Raw genomic sequence first — 13,894 nt, forward strand, 5'->3', positions numbered from 1 at the left:
GGAGCGGATGAACCGTGACTTAAAGCAATCCTGGACAGCTAGGGTTTTAGGTACTGGTAGAAGCTGGCTGGCCAATCTGTATAGCGTTCAACGTGCACTTAATAATCTCCCTAGAAGGTCACTGGGTGGGCGGACCCCATACGAAATGCTCTTTGGCATAAAAATGTTTGTCCCAGATCTTGGGGGACTAGACATGGCAGCGTCTGCTGCACCCTTTGATGTAGATGATGATTCTGCTGTGTTATAGAACCTACAAGAGACTCAAGATAATCTTGTAAAGGAACACTTGCCCTCCACAACTGATGCTACACTTTAGATTATGGTAGTTGGCTGGCTACTTTGAGTTGGTGACCTGGCTTGTGAGAAGGTGGAGAACAAGAAAGAGTTTGGCCCCTCATATTGTGCACCAGTTCCTGTGTTTGGAGTGCAGGGTACAAGAACAGTCATTTTACCTCCACTTCCTGGTCACAAGGATAACAGGTACATCTCCATTGACAATGTCAAATTTCAATGAGTGGATGATTATTCTTAGTATAACTCCAGCAATCTCTTGTCCAGCAATGCTGCGAAATTCTGTTTTGGCCTCGGCAAATACCAACAGGCCTGACATTGCCATTGAGATGCATACAGTTACTAATCCATTATTGAATCCACTGGCTGGTGATCCTCTTGAAGATACTGAGTATACCTATCCCACAGATGTGTCGTTGCCTGGTGTGCAACCAAGTGCAGTTGACCAGTCACATTTTTCATTTGACACTAACTCTACAACATCGAGTTCCCGCTCGAAAATTTCTATTTTTGCTGTTTAGTTTAAAAGACATTTTTTTTATACCTCCTTGGACTTACATGTGGCTGGTACGTTTTTTCTAAATTTTTTATTCATGTCAATTGGATTTGTATTTTTATGTCTAGTGAATGGACATTATGTTAAGGAAAGGAACTTTGGCACCCCAGTCCTCGTCCCATATCATGAAGAGGGACCAGACTTTTGTCAACATCACGGCTTGGCCTGTGTTAGATGGCATTGTATGGGATGCTGTAAAATGTCAAATTCATGGCCCTACAGAGGTTATTAATGTCCCCAATGTACTTCATGTTTCAATGGGGAATGTTGTAAAATAAAATATACACTCTGATGATTGGGATGTCCAAGCCGTAGAGGCTCTTTTTTCTGATTTGAAATATTATGCTGCGTTTGATGCTGAAGATTTGTACTAAGACCAGAAATGTGGTTAATTATACACTATGGAAGCATTGCCCAGCCCCCATTGAAGGCAGCTCAAAAACTCTTTTGCTGAAGTTTACATATTTTACTGCTTTTAATCAATCCAGTCCTGACACCTCTTAATTTAAAATGACTGCAAAGTACTATTCCAAAGTTAGACTCACCCACACTAAATTACTATTTTCGAAGTCCTTTATTGATCAATTAGCTATAGGGGGCTATGAGCTGTGTAAAGATACTACTGATCGTAAATCAGTTTGGGGTTCTAAAAGCTGGCAATTGCAAGGCACTGAAGCTTTGCATTGTGGATGTCTGATCCCTAACCACATGTTGTTTTTGAACTCTATGATTTTACAAACTACTTGCGTTGGATTGGCTACATCTAAAAAATTAAATGCCCCTTCCATTACTGATTTGGGAGAATACCCTACGTAGTAAAATCATACCGATAGGTCCCTAGATGACTTACGGTCCCTAATAACAAATTCCTCCTTTAATATTTCTAGCTTGGATCCTTAAGGATTGTTATTATGGCAGAAAAGTTCAGATTCATGCCAATATCTTTTTCTGGGTCTGTCCTAAGGCTATACACAGATTAGGTTGGACTCCCGTTTTGAAAACGTCCTTTCTATTACTACCTATTCAGTAGGCAAATTGTGCCAGAGCTGGCTTACACATTCAACTTTAGAGTCACTTAAACTTCATTTGTCCAAACTGCCGGACGATGTTGATTTGAATGACTTTGTTAAAGGTCCTGTAGGAGGCAGGTCCAAAAGATGGATATATGCTATTTACAACGAAGTTTGGAAACTGTCCCAAATTGAAGCTGCTTCTAGATTAAGAGCAATTGATCAAGCTAATTTAGGAAAAGTGCTTGCTGTCATTGACAGTAGCATTAATACTCTTTCTTCCAGAATTTACACCTTAGATACTATTATGTCATCTGTTATGGATATTGTACCGGATGAAGTGTCTGTTTTATATCATGGTCAAAATCAATTTCGTTCTATCATGCAATTTGCGTGGACTTTACAAACCCTAACGTCTGGGAAAGTGCCTTGGGACTACATGAATACTACATCACTATTTTTACCAATTAATCTGACTGAAAAACAAACGTTTATGTCCGTGAATGACACAATGTATTCATTTTTTTATATTGAAAAATTAGAACCTTTAACATTTTCTGTTGCCTAATCTAATTCAGCTATATGGCTCATTCATGGGTTAATAACACTGCCATTCCCCTTGCCTAAATGCAGGTCATAGGTAGATTTGAACCATTGGGAAGCGCATATCTCCATGAAGTTTGGTCTCTGGAGGGTAAAGAAGTTCATTTAAAGGGCGAGGAGTGCAAGAACATACAACTGCATGGCTCATGTAACACACAAGCCCCAAATTTAGCCTGCATTTTAAAAGGTAATCCAGTGCCAGCTATAACACCAATTTCACTCTCCTAGCTGTACCTATTTACTTTTAAATATTGAAGATTGCTGCGGTATGCTGGCAGGGATTCCGTACATTGTGACCATCTTCCAACGTGTAGTTTGCTGTAAAAATGTGCTTTTCACACCCCTGCATGGAAGACTTGAAGTATCCATCTGGCCTTCTGTTCAGAGTTCAACAAGATGAGCAGAATAAGGGCTCTAATGTCCCAGAAAGAAGTCGCCCTTACATCTTCCTGTGAAACATTTGTCCTTCACGTGGCCAACACCCGCACCGAGGTGCGTGCGCTTTTAAATACTGATCTCCCACTTCATTTTGGTGCTTTGATTCACACTATATTCATTGCCTCGTCAACAACTGGCTTGGCAGATTTTTGTAAAATTGTGAGCTCCAGTCTTGTGACCTCATTTCAAACTATATTTGGTGTGATACCGGCATTTTTCATTCTATTTTTTCCAGCATCTTTGGCGGATTACCATTAATTATTGCCTTGGCTGCCGGTGTCCTGCTGTTGATTTGCTTGCTTAAAAATGGCTGCCCAATCTGTGTCACATGATAGCCTTCCCCCGCTGTTCCAGCTGCGCAACAGAATGCTTGAATATTATGGAGCGCTACCTCTGGCCACTTTGAGTGTAGCATATGGATTATCCTTCCGGTTCTCATACTTTACTTGCGTGCAACCTGTTTTCCATTGCCTGGATTGCTGTTTTGAATGGGCTCTAAATGTATGTCTCTGCAATACGGTGTCTCCTGGTCCGGATTATGATCGACTGATATGTCCCTTAGTGGCTCATGAGTTGGACTGTTCTGGTGTCGGGATTATGGCCAGCGCAGCAGCCCATGGAGTTCCAAGGAATTGGAATATATGTGCGGCTGCACAAGACTTCCTGGCACAAAGTCAACTTGAAGAATGCTCAAGTTGTCCTCTGATGGTGCTAGGGGCGCGAGCTATCGAAGAACATGTCTGTTCCTTCAATTTATTAAATTGAATGGCTGAATCTTTTGCTGATGATAACAATGACTTCCTGTTGCAACATACTGTGCCTATTGGATTGAAGTGGCATTTGTCCATCTTCAATTTATCGAGTACTGTACTCAATACATTTTTTACTATCAATCAATCAATCAAATTACTTTATTCGGCATGAAACAATACCATAAAAAGTACAATGTTAAAAAGCATCAAAGAAAATGTAAAACAGACGAAAAATATATATATATATATATAATCAGTTCATATATTAGGACCAATTCTCTATGAAAATCATCTTAAGGGTCTTGTATGAGTTGTCCTGGGTAAGAGTAGGTCGGCAAGAGTTCGATGACAAGTTAAATTTAAAATGTGTCAGGTTGAAGCACAAATGAGTAATTCATATGTATATACTAAAAGGTTATCCACCCCACCAGGTTCATTAATTCAAAAAACATTTTTTTTACTCGTGTACAGGTGCTAAAATCAAGAACATTCACCCCTCGCCTCTAGTGTTTCTGAGTCTCACAGCCGATCTTAATTAACAGTGCAGAAAAGTGTTAAAACCTCTGTGGACAGTTTCAAGAACAGTATGGCCTCCTTTGCCTGTTTGAAACTGGCGTTCTTTAAAATGCTTTTTAAAAATAACTTCCTAGGGCGGCCCTGCGGAGACCGTTGTTAACAGGTGCCGCACGGACCCTTCATCTCTATAGAAGGTGTGTTCCCTGCGGGAACTGCCAAAATATGGTGGAGTAGGTTCAGCCTGAATCAGGTCATTAAAAATCTATCCTGTGCATTGTGAATATGGGACAGATATATTAAAACTTGTAATCCAGCACTTTAAAGTGTTGGTAACAAAAATAAAATCAATTAAAGTGTCCCTGCCCCTGCCTCTAAAGGTTGGCTAAACCAAATTGTCCTCCCCCACTATGATCAGATCCATAGTGTGTGTGAGGGCATGTATACCCAGGACTTTGTTCCAGGTGCAAGCCCTCTACCAATGGGCAAGAAGACCAATCCCCCTGCTAATTTTCAGGAAGGGGCACGGGTGGCAGTTAAAATCACCCAATAGCACCAACTGAGAACTCATCGCCCCATTCTCTTGTATTCCTGCCAACCGGCACTCCAACTCGGACAATCTTATTAAGGTCTGTCCCACCATGATTGCGTTATAGCAGTTAATGAAAATTAGTTTTAGACCCTTATTGGTCCCTTGCATGAAATCCGAGTCCCAGCCAGGCCGTCCCATCTCCCATCTCCCTCGTAACCTCAAGTCCATAAGTGATCAAACCACCCTTTATTCTCCCAGCGGCTGCCTTGCGTGCAGGAACAAAGTACATTTTGTATCCATCTAAAGCACATACACTACTGTTTACCTCCCACCTTTCCTGTGGAATTTCTTTATGTAGGCTAGCCAGTCATGTTTTTTTTAGTTTGGAGGACAGTCCTGCTATGTTCCAGGAAATTATCTTGATGTCTCCATGTCTTAGGCCGACTGGGCTTTCAGATCTGGAACAGATGTGTGGACTAGGGGATTCAGCGAGTGCTCAGGAATTCCCCACTGGGCCCGACCCACTGTACACTCCATGTCCAGCAGGAAGAATGGGTTAATTAAACTTTGGCATAACTATGCCTCCTAAATCTCCGTTAAGGGGCAGACCCTCCCGTATAACACCATTCCCAGGTAACCACCCGCTGGTCAGTCAATCTATTTCTTTTAGGGCTGAGACACTGTGAAGAGGTGTGTACCGGTTAGTTAATGGGACAGTCCGACCCTCCCAATTTGGTCTGGCTTGATGTTGCCTATAATCATCGTGTTTTTTTTACACGCATCTTGTCCCTCTAGAAAAAACCAAGGGGGAGTATTCTAATGCTTGACCTGCCCTCATCCTGATACGGCCCCTTGCATTGATTAGAAAGAAGGTCTCTTGAAAGCTCTGGATACCTTAGGTTTAAAATCACGCAGTCTCTTAGAAAACCCTTCCTGCTATTTCCAATCCAGGACACCCTTCTTGCCATGAGAATGTGCCTATGATGTGAAATATTAAAACCTGCGTTATTGACCAACCAATGGGCAGCCTTATTAATCAGGGTTTGCGGGGTTTCTTCTCTGTCATCACTAGAGGCTGGGACCCCTGTCAAAACCACTGTGTAGAGGCATGATGCTGGTGGTAGGTCTAGAATCGGCGGGTCCCTGGTGCTCCGTGCAAGGTTGACTGATAATGGCACTGTGTCATTAGGTGTGGCTGTTCTTCCCTCAGGGTGTTTGGGGGCTGTGTTAAGGTTAGGCCTGTGAACTGGCCTTTCTACCGTTATGCGTAGTCCACACCCGAACCAACAATGTCAGGAGGCTAATGGTGCTCATGCGGCCGTTCCCCTCACAGCAGTGAGCAGAGCCGAGGTAAGGCGGGCAAGTAGGAGCTGTTAAGATGCTTAGTTTTGTCCGTTCTCCTCACGGCAGTCACCGGCTTGAATTGCGCATTTTTACAATTTTTTTCTCCATCTCGATGATGGGCAGTATACTGCCCCTTCTTGGTTTTTTATTATTTTTTACTTTACTGCTACGAACTTATCACTTACAATTATCCAGTATGGCAAATTTTGAACTTGGTTCTGTCTCACTCGAACTTTAACTCTGCATTCCTAAATTGCTTCCTTTCTTGTACGTGGTCCAATCAAGGAGGAGTGTAGTGAAGACAGGACGTTGCTTGCACACATTGCTATGGTAGCATAAGCTTAGTAGAATTTTAAACACCATTTTGCCACTTTGCAGCTTTTGCACACAGCACTACATATATTTGTTGTTGTAAGTTAAACTACTTGATTTTCCTCGCATGAGAACGGTCTGTTTTTCACATCCCTAGACTTACACCGTAACCTTAGTCTGTACACTGCATGCAGAAGTCTTCAAGGTCACCATAACAATGTATGGTGTATTCAGGTTAATCAGCTCACGCTCTAGGCACACAGCTACACCCAACTGAAATTCTATTGCCTTTAATATTGCACTGCATGCATGATTTGGGCACTTGGAGAAAAACCTTTTCCAGTGACAGAGAGCTTTGCTGATCCTGTCATGTGATTCGCCTCTGCTGATCATTTAAGCCTAGGAGACCTTCTATTATTATAAAACCTAGCTCCTAGCAGGGGAGGGTGGTTCACAAGGTGCTCTACGACCTGTTTCCACTATCATTGTAACATGATTTCTCCCTTTGTGTTTTATGGAATTGTAACAGTGCTGATTGTTTTATTCCTAATCATATGCCTGCTTATGCTAGCCAAAATACTGCATCGTAGTTCAAAATAAACATTTTAAACGTTTCCGTCTCTCTGTTTACTCATGTTGTGGACTGGCATGAGAATAAAAATGAAAGAGTGTTCTTGATTCCCACCATTCCTGAAATTGGGGTTCTGGGTACTGAGGTGAGTTTTTTGGTACACCACAATTTACTGAGGTCCTGGTTTCCTGTGCATAGTTTTGTGCATGAGCAGAAGTCCCGCAACAATAGCATTAAACATATAAAAGTGGGTTTGCTTTAGACCATATTAAAAGCTCTTAAAATCTATAATGTAATACCACAATATGTCATAAAACGCAAGGACAAGAGCACTACAATCAGGGGAGAACAATAGAAAAAAAGAGTACATTCACATTTGGGGAAATTGCTCTGCCAGATTCATCATACGTCCCGTTTGAAGTGAAACATAAGCACTGTACTGTTAAGGTCTAGTGTTCTGGGCATCTCAAAGTAATCAGTGTGACCCAAATCATGGAAGAAGCGTTGGTTATAAGCCAGTCACGGCCTGTGCAGGTGGAAGCTTGATTTGAGACCAACCCTGATATTGCACAATTTAGACCAGTGTGTTCTGAGGCACTAGCTTTTATACCAGGGTAAAAGGGGCTGCAACATTATTAGATCTGTAAGGAATGGGTCTCCCAGCTCAGCATTGCATAAATGTACTGAAGCGCTTTTGGGGGTGGAAAAGGAATTCATTCTCTACCAGTTGAATATCTTTACATTTTTTGCCCCATAAAGTGCTACACTGAGACATTGTGCATTGTAGATCATCATCACCACCTCAGGTGGATTAGAGCCCAATTGTATCGCAAAGCTTCTAGGAGCTATGCCGGCTTTACTAAATTAAAGTTGCCTTTTGGCAATAGCCTCGTTCCATGAGCCATCTTTATAAAATAGAATTCCCAAGTATGAGAAAGTATTTGTAAAAACAATGTTGGTACTGTTTATTTTTAAATCTCAACAAGGAGCGGTGTTCCTCCCACATTCCATGACAAATGTTTTCGTTTTGTTGACTAAGAGGCAAAGGTAAAGGACCTTGCTTACACACTTTGTTAAATACAGGTAAAGACATGTATTTAACAAAGTTTGTAAGCATGATCTGAAGGGCTAGTGGGATATGAGCCAGGAGGACGGGATCGTCAGCATTGAGGAGGGCGGGTAAAGGCTGGGTTCCTACTTGTGGGAGATCTTTAGAGGATGCAAGAAAGTACCACAACCACACTGTTTATATATATTGAAAACAGAAAAGGGGCCAGGACACAGACCTGTCGCACCCCTCTCTCCATGCTGAAGGCTTCAGTACATTCACCACTGATGTCATATCTAACCATGTCTCTCAGAAAGCTATCAGTGGGTTTCTCCACCCCCAGGTCTTTAATTTTTGCACACAGTTTAGCATGTATAACACAGTCAAAGACCGAAGGCAGGCCAACAAAGGCTAGGTAGATGTTCCCCTCTTTCATATTAATGAACTTTCCAAATATCATGATTTAATTAAGACTATGCTCTATTGACCCGATCCCAGGGCAGAATCCATATTGTAGTTCTGACAGAATATTGTGTGATTCTTGCAGTCTATTCAAAATAATACGGCCTGCTATTTTCACTAGGGAAGCAAGCAGAGAAATTGGCCTCTAGCAGGCTAGATTTTTATGCTCTCCCTTTTTTTAGACAGGGATGATAGTTGATTCAGTTCATGTCAATAAAATCCATCTTTGCACCATGCCCTCCATAGTAAGGTCAATAGAGTCCCCCATAGCACGATGTTGTATTTATTCAAATCTATGGAAATTGTATCTGGTCCAGGAGCTTTACCGCCTTTACTTACCTGAATTGCATCATTAACTTCCTCCAGTCTAATAGGAACAATGGAGGAAGTTTGAGAGGAGTCTACAGTTTTGGAATAGCTAGGTGCCTGCTCTGGTGCAGTAGGTAGAGAATAAATACTAGCAAAGTGCTTCATCTAGTCTTCCTCTATCATAGCCATCTCAATCCTTGGGACCTCATCTGCTCTCAACAGTAAGGATTTGATTACCCGCCAAAAGGCTCTATTGTCATTGCTAACACTCGATTCATGTAAAGATTCCCATGCCATCTCCCTTAGCTGTAACTTCTTTAACTTCACTGCCTGCTTATATTCAACTGAACCTCGGTAAAGCACCTGGAGGATTTATGTAAAGCCTCGTTTAGCCAATTGTGGGCCTTAGTACATGACGTGTCAAATCAGCATTTTCCCTCCTGCCTTACTCTTTTCCTGGCAACAGAAAGGCTCTCCTTCACCCTGTGAGTAATTGGCAAGAAGGTCTTAATGTTATCATTAGGTGTGGTTTCGTCATCTAAATAGGTCTCAAAGGCCTTTCTTTTACTGTTTATCAATTGTTTGAGAAACCCCTCCGGGACAATCTGTGTCCAGCACAGGACATACCTGTTAAAACATGCTAAATTTATTTCTTCTCCCTGTGCAATGATTTTGCTACAGCGCTGCTTAAAAATTAATGCTGGCGATAATTGAATACTCAAAAGAAAATGGTCACCCAGTGAAATTGAGTGGGTTTGAAAGTTAAATACTTGGGTGGCGCACCTGTTGGATAATAAAACAAGATCAATTATGATATGGGTATTTCTCCCATTAAAAGTGCTCTGACGTAGAGCATAAAGGGAAGAGATCGCATTTGCAAGTACCTAGTCAAATTTAAATATTGATTCATTAACCTTGTCCCCATATGTGTTGAGGTTAAAATGAGATTGAACAGCGTCTTTATTGTTTGTCAAACCACATATTTTTCCCGACTATATATTACACAGATGTAAGTTAAAATCACTGCCACATACGGTTATTGTAAACATGCTTTTGTCTATTTTGATGTGCTCCAGTTCATCATTCAGCTTCAGTAGGGTATATGTTATTTCTCGTGTGGTATTATTATTATAATAGTTGATAATTGCTGACCTAGCAGGGCCTGGTCAATCCAATACTATTAATTGATAGTAGGGATTGTATGTCACCATGGTGATATTAGTGAATGTAAACCATTAGAGACATAAGTACATCGTCTCCCCTTCAATCTAACATGCATCGTTGGGGTAGCAGGAGTACTGTATGTTTTATACCTTTCATGTGAATGGGATCCATGAGTCAGGTCTCTTGTATACAGATGATTTGGAAACCAGCTGCAAATTCCAACCATTCTGGATTATGTCTTTTACTCTACAAGCCTGCCACGTTCCAAAACATACATCCAAGATGCTCTGGGGTAATTTGTGTGGAATCGGAATGATTGTTATTAATCGGGCCACTGGCATGTTGCTACTGGCTGTTTAGGGAGTTCTTTCATGCATCAGCATTCTTCCCTCTCGCAATGGCTGGGAGGTATTGCCATCATCAATACATTCCTTAGGCGGAGTTGTTGTTGATTCCTGCTCGCCATCAATAGAAGCCTCCCCATTGAGTCAATCCATCTCATCCAGATTTGACAGACTTTGGAAATAGTTAACATTTAATATGGGTGTTGGGTTGTTTATAGTCTGTGGTCTATTACCATTGGTTGGTTTTGTAGGTTGGTAGAAGTAACCGAGGGAGAGGGAGGAGATGGAGCTTGTGGGAAGGTTGGTGGCCCAAGCCCTGCTCAAAACTGTCTCCACCAACCCTGGGGATTTGAAGGACAGGACTATGCAGTTGTCACATAAGGTTTTTATACCTTTCCCCACACATTTAACTCTCCTTTCCATCTTTATGTCCCTGAAGAGGTGATTAGTTAAGACCTATGTTACACCCAGCCAATTTAAGGACTTGTTTATAAGTGCATTCCAGTTCTCTGAACTATTTATGTATCCATGATACAGAATCCTTATTAAAATCTGCTAAAGCGGGCCCTCCCAAAGACCTTATTCCAGCTAAAACTGCCAAAAAACTTGCAGCAGAACTGGCTGAGCCTCTCTGCTCCATTCTTAATAGCTCAATTAAATAAGGTAAACTTCACAAAGAATAGAAAGCTGCCCAGATTATGCCTATCAGGAAAAACCTCGAAATGCCTCCCAACGTAATAACTAACTATCAATCAATCAGAGTACTTGTAAAGCACGCTAATTACCCATTAGGGTCTCAAGGCGCTGAGGGGGTGCCGCTACTGCTCGAAGAGCCAGTTCTTGAGGAGTCTTCTGAAGGCGAGTAGGGCTTGGGTATGCCGTAGGTGGGTAGGGAGGGTGTTCCAGGTCTTGGCGGCGAGGTAGGAGAAGGATCTGCCGCCGGAGGTTGTTCGTTGGATGCAGGGAACAGCGGCGATGGCAAGGGCGAGGCTGGCGGAGCTTAGCTGGCGGGTGGGGGTGTAGAAGCTGAGTCTGCTGTTCAGGTAGGCTGGTCTGGCGTTGTGGAGTGCTTTGTGTGCATGGGTGAGAAGCGTGAAGGTGATCCTCTTGTCGACAGGGAGCCAGTGTAGGTCTCTCAGGTGGGGGGTGATGTGACTGCGTTGGGGGAGGTTGACGATCAGTCTGGCGGAGGCGTTTTGGATGCGTTGGAGTCGTCGTAGGTGTTTGGCTGGGATTCCTGCATAGAGTGCGTTGCCTTAGTCCAGTCTGCTGCTGACAAGGGCCTGTGTCACTGTTCTTCTGGTTTTGGTCGGGATCCACTTGTAGATCCTGCGGAGCATGCAGAGGGTGTTGTAGCAGGAGGAGGAGATGGCGTTGACCTGTTTAGACATGGAGAGGGAGGAGTCGAGGATGAATCCTAGGTTGCGTGCATGGTCGGTGGGTGTCTGTGCTATTCCCAGTGTGGACGGCCACCAGGAGTCGTCCCAGGCTGAGGGGGTGGATCCGAGGATGAGGACCTCCATCTTGCCCGAGTTCAGCTTCAGGCAGCTGTTCCTCATTCACGAAATAGAAGGGGGTTCCCCGAGGGGCTTTTAGGATACTGACAGGAAGTGGGGAAAGTAACAGCAGAATAGAAAAGAGGGAAACCCTGCCAGGGTCAATTTTAAGGTCCCACTAAGGAATCCTCATATTCAAATAGAGGGTGACAGAGGCTTACGTATCAGAGTAGACATAGAATAAAACAGGTCCATACAATTCTCTAGGAAAAAATAAATATATTTTATTTATGGTTGGTCAGAAATAAGTTCAGACTATACAGTGTGTCATAAGGGTTTATAAATGTCATACATTTCTTCATATCCCACTAACTCCCACAGTCATCCAAAGCATATATTCTCATTCATAACCTCAAACATCACAATATTTACACATTCATACAGGGACCATTAGGTGGATGCATGGCAGTCCGGCGAAAGATTTTTCAATAGCCACTAGGACTGAAACTATAAACATGGAGGCAGGGTACAATAAATAGGATGGAGAAGCTTGTACTACAGAAGTGCCATCCAAGTAGGTCACGCCGACGCGCGTTTCGATGCTATGCCTATTTAGGCTGCACCTTCGTCAGGGCGAGGAGGGCCATGGGAGGGGGCTGGACAAGTACAGGTGCACTGTGGATGAGAAAGGATTTGATTTAGAGACACAAATTCATATGAATTGATCATATAACATTCTCCAACATAGTTATTTTTTAAAAAACATTATTAGACATTTCTCATAATTGGTCATAGTTCGTCGGGTTTCTAAATACATAATTTATATACAATAAGGATAAGGGTTATTAGGAAAAGTTCATTTCTTATGTCGGACAGATAGTTCTATGTGCGGATCAATACTCTGATAAGTAGGCGTCACTCATAATATTTAGTGGTTCCTCTAGGGGATGTATGCTCACTAGCTCAATAACAAAATGTTTTCAAACAGCCATTCAAACATACAAGGGTATCTATCTATATGCGAGAGGGGCCCAGGATTTAAAATCCCTGACGGGGAAGGGGTAGGTGATTCATTAAATATAGAACAAAGCTCGGGTTTGCCAGGGGGGCGAGCATTTCTTTTCATAATGGTTAGCTTGGGAACTTACCTCTTTTCACACTGGAAAAGGGGCAGGACATTTGATCAGAGTTCAAATGCAATCAGATTCTGCTTCAGGGAGGTCACTGCGTGAATATAGGACAGGTTCTCCATACGAGGTATAATCCTATGTTCAGCAGAAAGGGATGCAGTTCGAGTAGGGAATGAATAGTTAGTTACCATCTTAAGGAGAGGTAATAAGGTGACAGATTGGGTCGATATGAGGTCAAGGGGTGATTTACCTTAGACAGGATGGGGCTGATGGCCTCTCATCCAAAAGGGTTCAATTCCAGCGGTAGTACGCAGGCTGATAATAAGTACCCCAAGCGGTCCTGTCCAAATAGACAAAATCCTCAAGTTAGCGTAATCTATAGATATAGTTTTGACGCGATCCACATCAGGGTCACTTCAAAACACAAGAGTTTCTAAATACCTGGTTGGAAGATAAGGGGGCACGAATCGCCAGGCGGCGTCCTCTGTTCTAGTACATACAGGCAAAAACAGGCGGATATCCCAGACAGTCCTGCAAAGTAAGATACGGTCTCATGATGGTACTGATCAGACACGTGGTTGAGAGTAATCCACATAGGGATTCTCTAGTTACCTAGTTTGGGGAGGGTGGACACGGATCGCAGTGCGGCGTCCTCAGTTCAGGCAATAACTCACAGGAATGGATATAGATCCTGAGTAGTCCTGTAATACATAAGGCGGCCTCCGGTTTGTGCCGACCGGACATGTGGTTCACAATGTGCCACATCAAGATTACACCAAGACACGGGGAATCTGATTACCTTGTTTAAAAATGGTTAGCGCTAACAGCGGGGCAGAGTGCTCTGTTGTAATCGGTCCATATCAGAATGGGTAGTTATCCCGGGCTGACCTGTAAATCAAAACGGTCCTCCGATTAAAGAGAATCGAAACAATAATTAATGGAGAACTGTTCCTCATTCAGTCGGCGGCGGCCTTCATTGCCTCGTGGAGGTTGGTTTTGGCTGTGTGCAGGTCCTTGGT

Source organism: Lissotriton helveticus, chromosome 4_1 (assembly GCF_964261635.1).
Source record: "Lissotriton helveticus chromosome 4_1, aLisHel1.1, whole genome shotgun sequence".
In the NCBI taxonomy this organism is placed as follows: domain Eukaryota; kingdom Metazoa; phylum Chordata; class Amphibia; order Caudata; family Salamandridae; genus Lissotriton; species Lissotriton helveticus.